This window comes from Tamandua tetradactyla, chromosome 10 (genome assembly GCF_023851605.1).
Source record: "Tamandua tetradactyla isolate mTamTet1 chromosome 10, mTamTet1.pri, whole genome shotgun sequence".
Lineage (NCBI taxonomy): Eukaryota > Metazoa > Chordata > Mammalia > Pilosa > Myrmecophagidae > Tamandua > Tamandua tetradactyla.
Genome location: NC_135336.1, coordinates 58114599 through 58127471, shown reverse-complemented (window position 1 = coordinate 58127471; position 12873 = coordinate 58114599). Strand labels below are relative to the sequence as shown.

The following is a 12873-nucleotide window of genomic DNA, read 5'->3' as shown; positions in this document are numbered from 1 at the left end:
GAAATGGCAGTATGATTTGTTTTCCCAGTAATATAGCACTGCATATGAACAAGCTGAATTTGAGGCACCAAAGAAAAGAAAAGCGTGTTGGTACCGTAGCTATACAGCTAAAAGAATTTCAGTTGAAAAAGAAGCTATTTGTGTTCAAATCAACAATAATGATTTTACACATTTTCCCAACATGAATCAATATTCAGATTTTGATTGTAATTGACAGCATTCTGGAAATTGGCATGAAAACTACAAACTTGAACACTTTGTTGATAGTGATGAATTTAGAGCAGCTTTTCAATTCATCCATTGTCTCTTGAATTTGGTATCAAAAAATACTGAATTCAAACAAGAGCTGGTGAACTTACTTAACTTGGACAGATTTGAAATCAATATACTTTTGCTCTAAAATTAAAAAAAAATCTTCTAAAAAGAAACAAGTCAGTTTTATTGGTTTGGATACAAATATTAATGCAAAATGATTTTTGGTATTTGATACAGTTATTGGAAAACTTTTGAATATGTTTGGAATGACTTGGGTACATAAACGTTTTGTATGTTCATGAACTCTTAGTTCAGATCATCAGTTCTAAATACAATTCTGATGAAAATTTAGAGTACTACTTGAGATATTTGCAAGTGTAATGCACACATCCGATTTCAAAGATTGAACAAAAGTACTGTAACATAATCACATTAACAAGTTTTGTATTCATCCTATGCTGAAATGATATTTTGGCTTATGGGGTTAAATACATTATTAATGCCAATTTCACTGATTGCTTTTTATTTTTTCGGTGTGGCTACTAGAAAATTATATTACATAAAAATTAAATTGTATAAATATTTCACTAATATTTCTACTGGACAGAGCTGGTCTAGAATATATATTCCAATAAGACAGGGATCTTGAATGATTTGAAAGCAACAGTTTCCCCAGGCCTGAGATAATTTTACTCGGCATACGTTCATTAGTTAACGAATATGCTGAGTGAAAAATTCTATGACATGTTTAGCAATGGAATAGAAATTTTACGGAATGTGTGAGGTGATAACTTGTTTCTTTCTTTCACTGTACTTTTTTCTCATTAAATATAAGTTTCATGAAAAATTCAAAAGTAAGGTTTAATATAGGTTTTATGATGCTGTTTCTGAGAGAAAATGATTAATGACTTGATATATCATTCCAAATTGGTCATATCTATCATTCTATCCCTCAATTTTTAAAAAATTACTGGCATCAGTCGATTTACACTGTGGCAATTTTAATCTGAGTCCAGGAACTCTGCTTTCCTTTCTGTTTTATGGATGAATTGTCTATGCAATGACCTGAGGCTCAGAAACTCTCCTTTTGTACACTTGCTTTTACCTCTTTCAGTGATATAACGACAATGGTCTAGCAAATGCTCCCTGTGCAATCAATTCTCCTTCTTTCCCAGGTTTATCCTATTGCCAAACAAAAATGATGCATTTTCTACCAACTCCAGCTACCACTCATTTACTCTATTTTCTGTAACCTCTCAGAAAAGTTGCTATGCTTGCTTTAAATATCTTTCCTGAGTTCTTTGATATACCCAATCCAGGGTTTCACTATACCATTAAACCAAAATCACTCTTGCCAAGGACACAGTAAGCCTTCATATGGGCTATATCCAATGGCTAAATCCAATAATCAATTTTCAGTCTTCATCTTGGTTGACTTTTCCTCAGCATTTCATCAATAAATTGATCAATCCTTCCTTCCTGAAATGCTTTCTTGTATGATCCTGGTTTTCTTTCTATCCTTCTCAGTCACATTTATTGGTTTCTTCCTTTTACTCTAATGTTGAAATATTGTAGTGCCTCAAGACTCAGTATTTGGATCTTTTTTCTATCTACTCTCATTTCTACAAAATGGCTTTCATATGGTTTTCAACACCAACTATAAATTGATGATTCCTGAAATTGATCTTCTAGTCCAGTTATTATGAGCTTCAAATTTCTTATTCACTATCTCAAATGGTAGTAGTCATTTCAAACACAACAATAGCAGACCAAATGCCTTATCTTTGTTCCTACACCCTTGCCCCATCATTAAACTCTCTTCTTCTGAAGTCTTCCCCATCTCAATGAAGTGTGACTTTATCCTTCCAGATTAATTTGTGGAGAACCAGGAGGTTTACCATATTTTCTTTTAAATCCAGAAGCATGGTTTCTTTTCAAAACTTATATTCTTCCTCATAATATAATTTTTTGTTCATAATTCTTAATGGTAGCACTCAACATTTACATACATTTTACTCAGGTATAGTCATGGCAGGCTTTCTTAGAAAAGTTTCTCAGGTTTCTTAGAAAATTTATTCCTTAGTGGTAGTTAATCTCTTGTTTGTCTTTAAACATATCTTTCTTTTAAGCAAAAGAGAATTTAAATAATCCTATTGGTCTTTGAGTTGGCTTAAAATATGAAAGAGAATGCCTTAAAATATGAAACCATTTCCTTCCCTTTAACTTTCTCAATATCAGATTAAACAGAGGCCACCAGAAAATACTAGGGGACATCTAATAAAAGTCTCAAACTCAAGTAGAAAGTCATAAAATAATTTCCAGATATTTGGGAATTTTTTAAAGCAGCTTGAAAATGTATCTTCTCAAATTGCTAATACTGGTACAAAACAGCTTTCAGAATGAGGGGAGCCATAGCAATTGATGTTTAGAACTTTAAATAGGAAAGGAAAGTATATTTATTAAGTTATTCATGTCCCAGATTAGGGTTTGTCAGTTGGGTGAGGGAGAAGGGGAGGTGCATTTGAATCATATTGGTTACCTTTTAAAAATGTATGAGCCAAACATCAGAGACTACATTAATGCAGGAGCAATAAGGACTATTTTGAGAAAGTTCTCCAGGTAATTTTGACTAATAGTATATCCATCAGTTTTGAGAATTAACAGGTATGTATTCCAGAGAAAGGCATAATTTTAGAGGGTTCGAACTTTGTTAGCAATGGAAGAGGTATAGTTTAAGTTGAACTCTGAAGGAACTTAGAATTTATATCAGAGGGGAAAAAAAGATAAGGCTATTTCAGATAGGCATACCAATGCTGTTAAAGATATAAAAGTTAAGGGAGAAAGAACCGGCACTTTTAAATGAAGAGTACAAAACTTACGAGTCAGGCAAAAATCATTTAATTTATTTGAAAATGCTTTTATTGTCCTAGGATATATATATTTTTTAGCAAATTTCCCAAATTAGGAAATAAATTTAAAGACATTCCGAAGGGAAAGAAAGTAAAGAATTAAGAACTAATATTACTTGAGCCATATGTAACATACAAAATTTTAAAAGTTTGTATTCATTATCTTATTTAATTCTCAAAAGTCAGTGAAATAGGAACTCTGAATAACTCTCCTTTCCAGCTGAACTGAAGCATTGAGGTTACATAATTTGCCCGAGGTCATAAAGCCAGTAAGTAGGAGACCAATGTCAACCAACAAATAGCTTCACTTCTTCAACTACTGTTCTGTTGCAATGATAGCATATATTACTGAGTTTTTCTATTTCTAATCCAGGAATTTTTGGTTATTGTTGTTTTGGAACGGCTTTTTAAATGGATATGGGGAAGATTCTGGAAGAGTTGTGAAAAGCTTGATAGAGAAGGCCTAGAATGCTTTGGAGAGACTGTTGGGAGAAATGTGGACTCTAAAGATACCTCTGATGAGGCCCTAGACAGAAATGAGGCACGTGTTATTGTAGACTGGAAGGAAAGTGAGCCTTGTTTTAAAATGGCAGATAATCTGGCAAAATTGACTCATGGCTTTGGCTGGAAGGCAGATTGTAAAAGCCATGAACTTGTATATTTAGCAGAAGAGATCTCCAAATTAAGTGTTGAAAGTGCAGCCTGGTTTCTCCTCACAGCTTATAGTGAAATGCGAAAGGAAAGAGATAAGCTGAGAACTGAACTCTTGAGTAAAAAGAAACCAGAAACTGAGGTCCTGGAAAATTCTGGGCCTACAGAAAGGGAGACTACAGAGTATAGTGTGGATTTAACCAAGTGTGGAACTAGCCAGCCATTTCAGAGAAAGTCAGGATCAGACATGGAGTTATCCAGGAAAGATTTGTGGAAACTCCTTATGTCTGATGGGCACAATCCAAGGCTACTGCATAGAAAGCCAACGAGAGTGCTGTGGGACCTGTATGAACAGAGCCGCTGCCAGTCTGGACTGAGGGGTTGAGAGAAGGGACACATTGGAAGAAAAATAACTTCAGAGGCAAAACCATGGAGTCTGAGGTCTGAAGTCAAGAAGCCTCGGGCCAGGAGAGTGGACCCACCCAAGCCCGTGGAGAGGGTGAGTTTGCCCCAAAGGCAGAGAATGGGCCTTCCACCTCGTTGCAGTGGGAGAGTCATGCCGCCTCAGGTCTTGGAGAGAGTGAAGCACGTTCCTTGGGGTTTGGGGAGAGCCTGGCTGCCACCACATGGAGGGGTTGAGCGTGTGCCCCGGAGATAGCAGAGAGCCCGGGTGTGGCCCCAATGCTTGGAGAGGGTGGAGCTGAGAGAAAGGTGGTCTCCCCAATATCCCCCAAGGTTGCATTCAGAGAGAGGCAGGCGTAGGCATTTGGAAAGGGTGGGACTGCCACTTTCTAAAGCCCTGAGGATAAATGAGTCTCAGACTTTGAAATCTAATGGACTTTGCCCTGCGGGTTTTCGAAACTGTATGGGTCCAGTGACCCCTGTGTTCCTTCCTCCCTATGGAAATGTGTCTGTGTATCCTGTGAATGTTCCTTCTTTGTATGTTGGCAGCAAATAACTTGTGGATGAGTTTTCAAAGGTCCAAAGCAAATGGAGAAAATTTTGCCTTAGGACAGACCATGCCTGTAACTGACTTGATGACATTTTATACTGTCTCTAATTTTGTACTTCATTGTATTGCTACTGAAAGGTTTAAGGTTTCTAATATTGTTATGAAATTAATGTATTTTGTATTTGGGAAAAACATGTCTTTTTTAGGGGCCAGAGGGTGGAATGTGCTGGTTTGAAGGGAAGTATGCCCCCTAAGAAAAGCCATGTTTTAATATAAATCCCATTTCATAAAGGTAGAATAATCCCTATTCAATACTGTATATTTGAAACTGTAATGAGATCATCTCCCTGGTTGATGTGATTTAGTCAAGAATGGTTGTTGAACTGGATTAGGGGATGACATGTCTCTACCCATTTGAGTGGGTCTTGATTGGTTTATTGGAGTCCTATAAAAGAGGAAACATTTTGGAGAGAGAGACTCAGAGAGAGCAGAGGATGCTGCAGCACCACGAAGCAGAGAGTCCACCAGCCAGCGACCTTTGGAGATGAAGAAGGAAAACGCCTCCCGGGGAGCTTCATGAAACAGGAAGCCAGGAGACAAAGCTAGCAGATGATACCGTATTCGCCATGTGCCTGTCCAGCCGAGAGAGGAGCCCTGACTGCGTTCACCATGTGCCTTTCCAGATGAGAGAGAAACCCTGAACTTCATCGGCCTTCTTGAACCAAGGTATCTTTCCCCGGATGCCTTTGATTGGACATTTCTATAGACTTGTTTTAATTGGGACATTTTCTTGGCCTTAGATCTGTAAACTAGCAACTCATTAAATTCCCCTTGTTAAAAGCCATTCCGTTTCTGGTATATTGCATTCCAGCAGCTAGCAAACTAGAACAGAGTTGGTACCGGAGAGTGGGGAGCTGCTGCGGTTTGCAAATGCCAGATCTGTTGGAACTGTGTTTTGGATGGCTAAGGGGAAGACTTTGGAGGAACTGTGAAGAGATTGATGGAGAAGTCCTGGAGGGCTTGAAGAGACTGTTTGTGTAAATGGAACCACCGCCAATCTTGACAAAGGAGGACACAAAAGGGAGAGATTGGAGTTTGCAGAGTGAGAACCGTGGAAGTTTGGGTCTGAAGCCAAGAAACCTTGGCCAGGAGAGTGGACCCACCTGTATGTGTGGAGAGGGTGAGTTTACCCTGAAGGGCGAGGATGAGTCTCCCCTCTCATTGCAGTGGAATAGTTGTGCAGCCTCGGGCCTTGGAAAAGGCGTAGCACGCTCCTTGGGGGACTGGGAGAGCCTGGCTGCCACCATGTGGAGGGGTTGAGCGTGCGCCCCAGAAATGGCAGAGAGCCCAGGGGTGGTCCTGATGCCTGGAGAGAGTGGAGCCCAGAGGTGGTCTCCTCGATGTTCCCCGAGGTTGATTTGGAAAGAGGCTGGCCACTGCATAGGCCCTTGGAAGGGGTGGGACTGCCGCCTTCTACAGCCGAAGGATAAATGACTTTCAGACTTGGAAATCCAATGGTGTTTGCCTGCAGATCTTCCTTCCAATTTCTCCCTATGGAAATATCCTGTGAATATCCTCCTTTGCATCTTGGCACTAGACAACTTGTTTTGAGATTCACAGGTCCACAGCAAGAACAGAATTTTTTGCATCTGTTTAAGGTGATGCTTGAAGTTGCCAAGTTGACAAGGGGTGGACATGTGTTAGTTAGATTCAGTTGTCAACTTGGCCAGGTGAGCATACCTAATCTTGTTGCTGCGGACATAAGCCAACGGTACGTGAACCTCATCTGTTGCCAATTACATCTGCAGTCGGCTAGGAGGCGTGTCTGCTGCAATGAGTGACGTTTGACTTAATTGGCTGGTGCTTAAATGAGAGATCGCAACGTAGCACAGCCTAGCAGCTTGGCATTCCTCATCTCAGCACTTGCAGCTCAGCCTGGGCCCTTGGAGATGGAGAAAGAAATCACCCTGGGGAAAGTTGTTGGAACCCAGGGGCCTGGAGAGAAGACCAGCAGAGACCATCCTGTGCCTTCCACGTAAGAAAGAACCTCAGTGGAAAGTTAGCTGCCTTTCCTTTGAAGAACCAACAAAATAAATCCCCTTTTATTAAAAGCCAATCCGTCTCTGGTGTGTTGCATTCCGGCAGCTAGCAAACTAGAACAACCTTCTAAAGTATTTTACTTATAAAACTTTCTAAGGTATTTTTTTTTATATCAGGGACAATGAAAATTCTAAATCCAAAATCAAAACAAAATGCTAACGATGCCAAGAAATAAAAAAACAAAACAAAACAAAGCAAATAAAATACCCCAAAACATTGAAAACAAGTTATGGACTCTAGTGAGAAATAATCCTAAGGCATCAAATACTCATTCTGGTAATGAGTTGATCAATGATAAATAATAGCATATTTTTAAGAAAAAAATTTGCAATTGCATTTGAGCCTGCATTTTTCTTTAACAAATCTGATTAATAATAGATGTGTTTTACTATATTTATTAGATGTTTTTGGAGAAAGAAATAGTTTTGTAAGACATCAATTTGTTTTCATATTTTAGCATCTTTTCAAGATATAAATTTCTTTCCAACTGAAAATTTATTTCCTAATTTGGCAACTTTCCTTCTACTGCTTTAAAAAGATAGATAAGAAAATGGGAGGGTTTTTTTTACTTTTCTATTTAGCTGGCTTATAGTAATCCATAGTGTTTTCTAAACACTGGATGTAGACACTGTAAAAAATAAACAAAACAAAACAAACATGTGTTGTTACTTCTAAGCTAGAAAAAATTTCTCTAAAAAATAGAATTCATCATTGGTTTAATGTGCCCTTCTTCTTTGAGAAAACCATGTGGATACGTTGAATAGTTAAATTAATATTAAACAAATTTGCCTGTTTCGATCTTATTGTGGTCATTGGTGGCAGCTCTGAAGTCGTTTAGACTGAGAAGATTAAATTTCCCTTGTTAATATAATCACTTGTGTATATGTTTTAGAGCTACCACATTGAGTCGTAACTTAATTGGGAGTAAAATTTCACAGTCCCTATGGCTATTGGAATTTTTTTTATTTGCCCATACTTATTTCTCTGCATCTAGGTATTTTGAAGTCTGTTCGGTAGGGGGGATTGGATAAGGAGATACTTGCAGGACAAAGAGTGTAGGCTGCAAGCTCATTCCTAAGAAAGATAAAAATGATACTTTCTTGAAATATTAAACCAATAAGTTTTGATTTCCTGTGATTAATGTTTCTGTATTGGTCTCCCTCCTCACTAAATTAGGTTACTCTTTGTTACAGGGGAAAGAATGCTAAGGAGAAGAATAAAGAAGCTATTGGATAAATTTTTAAAAATTATCCACTGATTTGAGAAGCATTCCTCTTGAAAATAAGGCATTGTTCAGAGACAAAAGAGATTCTAAATTCCAAAAGCTTTTCTTTATATACCATAAACTATGTTGTTGGGTGGTTGACCACAGGTTTCATTATAAAGCAAGATATAAAATATATTTAATGAAAGTCTTTGCAATTCAAGAAGGAAAGAGAAGTTCCATTGAAGAAATAAGAGGCAGGACATAAGTGACATTACCACATTCCATCTTCTTCTCAGTATCAAATCTAAAAGAGATAAGATGGCAGAGACATTCACAAATATAAGGGGAACTCTCAGGTATATGACTGGGGAAAGGGGAGTTGTGCTTCATTTTTTTTAGAACATAGTCCAGGAAAATTGCAAGTACCTGGGAGAAGGTCAGCATTCATCAATGTTCTGGAAAAACATGGTGCTTTGTTGATAGTACATATAGTAAGTTGCTACAATGGTGTGTCATGGGTTCAGCAAGTGATCCCTTTATTACTTGCACAGAATAAACAGTCCAGAAAAGAAAGCAATTTTCTTTTCACTTACACAGCACAAATAGTTCAAAAGAACAGAGGAAGTAGTCTTATCACAGCTGATCTCCCAGGTCAGGGCCAATGGGTGACAGCTCTGCACGCACCACTTCACATTGGAGAAGATAGACAAATCTATACTGTTTGAGAGTGGTTCTTATTTATTCCGTGGGGAACAGGTCCTGCCACTGAGAATTCCTGTTTTGATAAGTATCTGATGTAGCTTATTCCTAGTTTCAGATCTGGTAGAAACTTTTCATCAGATTTACAACCCCCATATGTTGTGGAATGGCACGCAATACAAAAAGAGTTACAGGTAGCTGAAGGCCAAAAGATGGCTACTTAGTATGTCTTCCTGACTTTCCCAGAAAAAGAGGTGGGGATGGTGAGGTCTTGGTGATGGCTGCCTGGTCACTATCTGTGATTTCCTTAACACAATACTTTTGAAATCAGTCGAGTGGATGCTTAGGTATATGGATCTTAAAGAGTGAACTGGTTTCCCTTGGTATATGTGTGACCAGGAGGGATTCCAGAAGTGCCACACATTCAGTCGGAGTTTTGAAAGTCTTGTGAGAACTGATAAAGCAGAAAACACCAGAAGATGTGTGGCCCTATAATTAGAGAAATATCAAGAATCATGGACTTCACTAGTGGATGTCAGCATGTTGTCACTATAAACATTTTAACATTAAGAAAAAGAAAAATGGCTGTGCAACCACTCCTCAGGAAATACCTATTCAGAAATGTCTCTAAACAAGATGACAACCAATGCATCTGACAGGAGACTAGCAAAGACTGAGAGAACAATTAAGGAGAAGAAAAGGTTAAAGGAAAAAGGGAAACGCTTTTTTCCATTTAAGGGGATGACATGTAACTTTAATTTATTATACCAACTCAATGTATTGATATATTCTACTCAGCAAATGGTTGTGAATTGCCATATGCGGCCATGGACCATGAGTTTACACCTGGCTATCATGAAAGAAAAGAAGAATCAATTTTGAGGGCCTATTAGCAAAATCTATAAACATTGGCAATTTGATCTATTTTAACTTCAATCATCAAAAAGAATGAGAGTTTGGGATTAAAATGAGATCGATTGTGAGATCGATTTATTTTTTCTAGAAAAAAATAAATAAATATTTTCTCTGGAAATCCAGGTTTCAATGTGTAAAAATCACACCTCATAAAAATTTTTATGACTACAGGTACAAGTATCATTGTCTGCAGTCCAGAAAAGTGTCTGATACAGAAGGGGGACGAGTATCATGATCTCCAAAATATTTGTTTCCAGCAATGTTCAGACACTATCAGGCTGAGCTTTGGTAATAGTGGGAAACTACATTTGGCATAGATGGATGATTGAAGAAATACCATTAGGTACAGAAATAACAAATTCTCCTCCCATGGCTTTGAAGCCTGTGAACATTAGCAGTGAAGCTACAGTGCAGGAAAAGATCATGGCAGACATGGAATTGTACTTTTTAACCAAGACTAATTTCAATGTACACATGGGGTAATTTTAAGGATATCTAGAAATAACTGAGGTAGAATTAAAGGGGCACAGAAACTGAAGCCCAGTAACCAAGCCCACTGGATTAAAAACTGGCTTTTATACTTTTTTTCCAACAAATATTTATTTTAGGCAGATACATATTGATGATGAAAGTATTAGAAAGTTAGAGAATGATCAAAACAAGTACAGTGATTTGTTCTCAGAAGCATTTGGTATATATAAGTTATTGATGCTATTCTATTCCTTTGATAGGGTTTGGTGTTAATTATACAATTATAAATGAGAAATAGAAAAATGAATAAAAGTTATTCATGGACCAATACTGCATGGGATATTATGACCAAATAATTGCAATTAAAGTCCCCACAATTGAGGCTCATTAAGACAATGTAAGACAATTTCAGTTCTGGAATGTAGATAACTAAAAAGGAGTATTGCTCCTATACTTATAAACAACAAAACAATAAAAAGCAAAATGTCTTCAAATTCATGACTTATTTCAAACCCATCATTGAGCTGCGGTTGCAGAACACACACACACACACATAAAGGACCTTTAAATCTGAAGGTCAAGTAGATACTGCATTGGTAAATTGACCCCCAACAAAACAGAACTCTTTATCTAAACACAAGGTATTGGTACATGAATTTGAACTGAGTGAGATATCTGGAAATCTCCAGATATTTGGAAATGAAATGAAATTAAAAAAAAATGTTATAATCATCCCTAAAGCTGCAAAAAAAAATATTCAACAAAATTCAACAGCTATTCATGGTAAAAACTCTCAGCAAAACAAGAATAAATGGCAACTTCCTTGACATTATAAATTGCATCTTCATAAAAACCTACAACTAATATCATACTTAATGGTGAGGATATGTTTGAGAACAAGGCAAAAAATTTCCTTTCTCATAACTCATATTAGAAACCATACTGACAATAAGACCAAAAACAAAAAAGAAACAAAAAAGTAATATGAAAAAATACAGCCTTTTACTGGCAGATGACATAATTGTCTATATAGAAAATCTCAAGTTGACAACAAGTTTCTTGAAATAATAAAAAGTGTAATATCTAAGGATAAAAAAGTAAATCACATTCCTATATACTAGGAATGAACAACTAGAATGTTAATTATAAAAACAAACAACAAATTGAATACCATTTAAAATAGTATCTCCCTAATAAAGTTCTTAGCTCTGCATCTAAATACATGCAGGATCTGCATGCTAAAACTATAAGACACTGATGAAAGAAATCAAAGACAAATACAGAGCTAAACCATAACCATATATTAAGAGATTTAATGTTGTTAAGTTTAAATGATCCCAAATAAGAGCTAATAAATTCATTGAAAGTCCAATCAAAATCCCAGCAGACTTTTTGTAGATATTGACATCTTACTCAATAACTATGTGTGATTTAATTTCATAGGTAAACTTGACTAAAGTTTGGTGTCCAGTTGTTTGATGAAGCAAGTTCTGATCTGATTGTTATTGTTAGGGCACTGCATGTATGGATTTGCCTCTGCAATCATTTGTTTATATCTATGGCTGACTGCATCTACAATTATCAAGGGTGATTACACTCAGCAATGAGGGGTGCCTCCTCATCTAATCAGTTGAAGATCTTAAAGCCAGAATTTGAGGACTGCAGAAATCTGCAGAAAAGAATTTCTGTCTCTATTCAGCCAGCCAGCATTTTCTCCTAGAGAATTCAACTTCACATTCATTGAAATTTCTAACTTGCAGCTTCCCTACGCAATTTAGACTTTCTAATCCCCTGGTTGCATGGATCGATTCCTGTAATAAATTAGTTTATACATATATTTTCTCAGTTCTGTTTATCTGGAAAATACTAAGTAATACTACATGTAGATGGAAAAGAATTAAAATAGAGAAAACATTTAGAAAATAAGAATTAAGTTAGATGATTCACATTACTCAATATTAATACTGTAAATCTACTGTAATCAAGACAATATGATATCAATGGAAAGATAAAATTTCAGTGGTACAGAGTGGATTGCTCAGAAATAGACCCTCAAAATGTCATCAACTGATTTTTGACACATGGGCCAAGAGGCAAGTCAAAGGAGAAAGGATAGATTTTTAACTGATGCTGAAATAACTGGAGGTCTTTATGCAAACAAAAGGAACTTTGACCAATACTTCATTTTTTAATAAAAATCTAACTCAAAATAAGTTGTTGACCTAAATTTAAAGCATAAATAAGTTCTCAAAGAAAACAGGAAAAAAATCTGTGTGATCTTGTGTTAGGCAAAGCAGTTTTAGATATAACACTAAAAACAGGATCAAAAAAGGAAAAAAAAAGGAAAAAAAGGATAGAAAGAAAGAAGGAAGGAAAAAAGTAAAGCTGGACTTTATTGAACTTAAAATTTTTGCTCTGTTGAAAGCACTGCTATGACAATGAAAAGAAAAGACCTCAATGAGGAGAAATATGAGAAAATATTTGCATCACATATCACATATCTGACAAAGGAATTTTATGCATATATATATATTGAACTTTCAAAATTCAATAAAAAGAAAACACAAATTTTTAAAAATCGGCAGAATTTCTGAGCAAACACAGCAATGAATATTTTGGGTAGTAAATGACCATGAACAATGTGGTATATCATTAATTACCAGGGAAACGCAATTGAAAACAAAAATGGAATATCACTATCTGCTTACTAACAT

General features: G+C 36.4%; 1 protein-coding gene across 2 annotated transcripts in view; it reads left to right on the top strand.

Moving 5' to 3' along the window:
- The window catches only part of CSNK2A2IP (casein kinase 2 subunit alpha' interacting protein), a 287809-nt gene that overhangs the window by 174417 nt on the left and 100519 nt on the right, over nucleotides 1-12873 (top strand). Inside the window, exon 3 of one of the 2 annotated variants that reach the window (XR_013158583.1) lies at nucleotides 8061-8080. The exons of the other annotated variant lie outside the window; for it this stretch is intronic. The gene's annotated coding sequence lies outside the window, so the exon portion shown is untranslated. Of the gene's footprint in view, nucleotides 1-8060; nucleotides 8081-12873 lie in introns of those variants that run through there. 2 annotated transcript variants of the gene reach the window in all.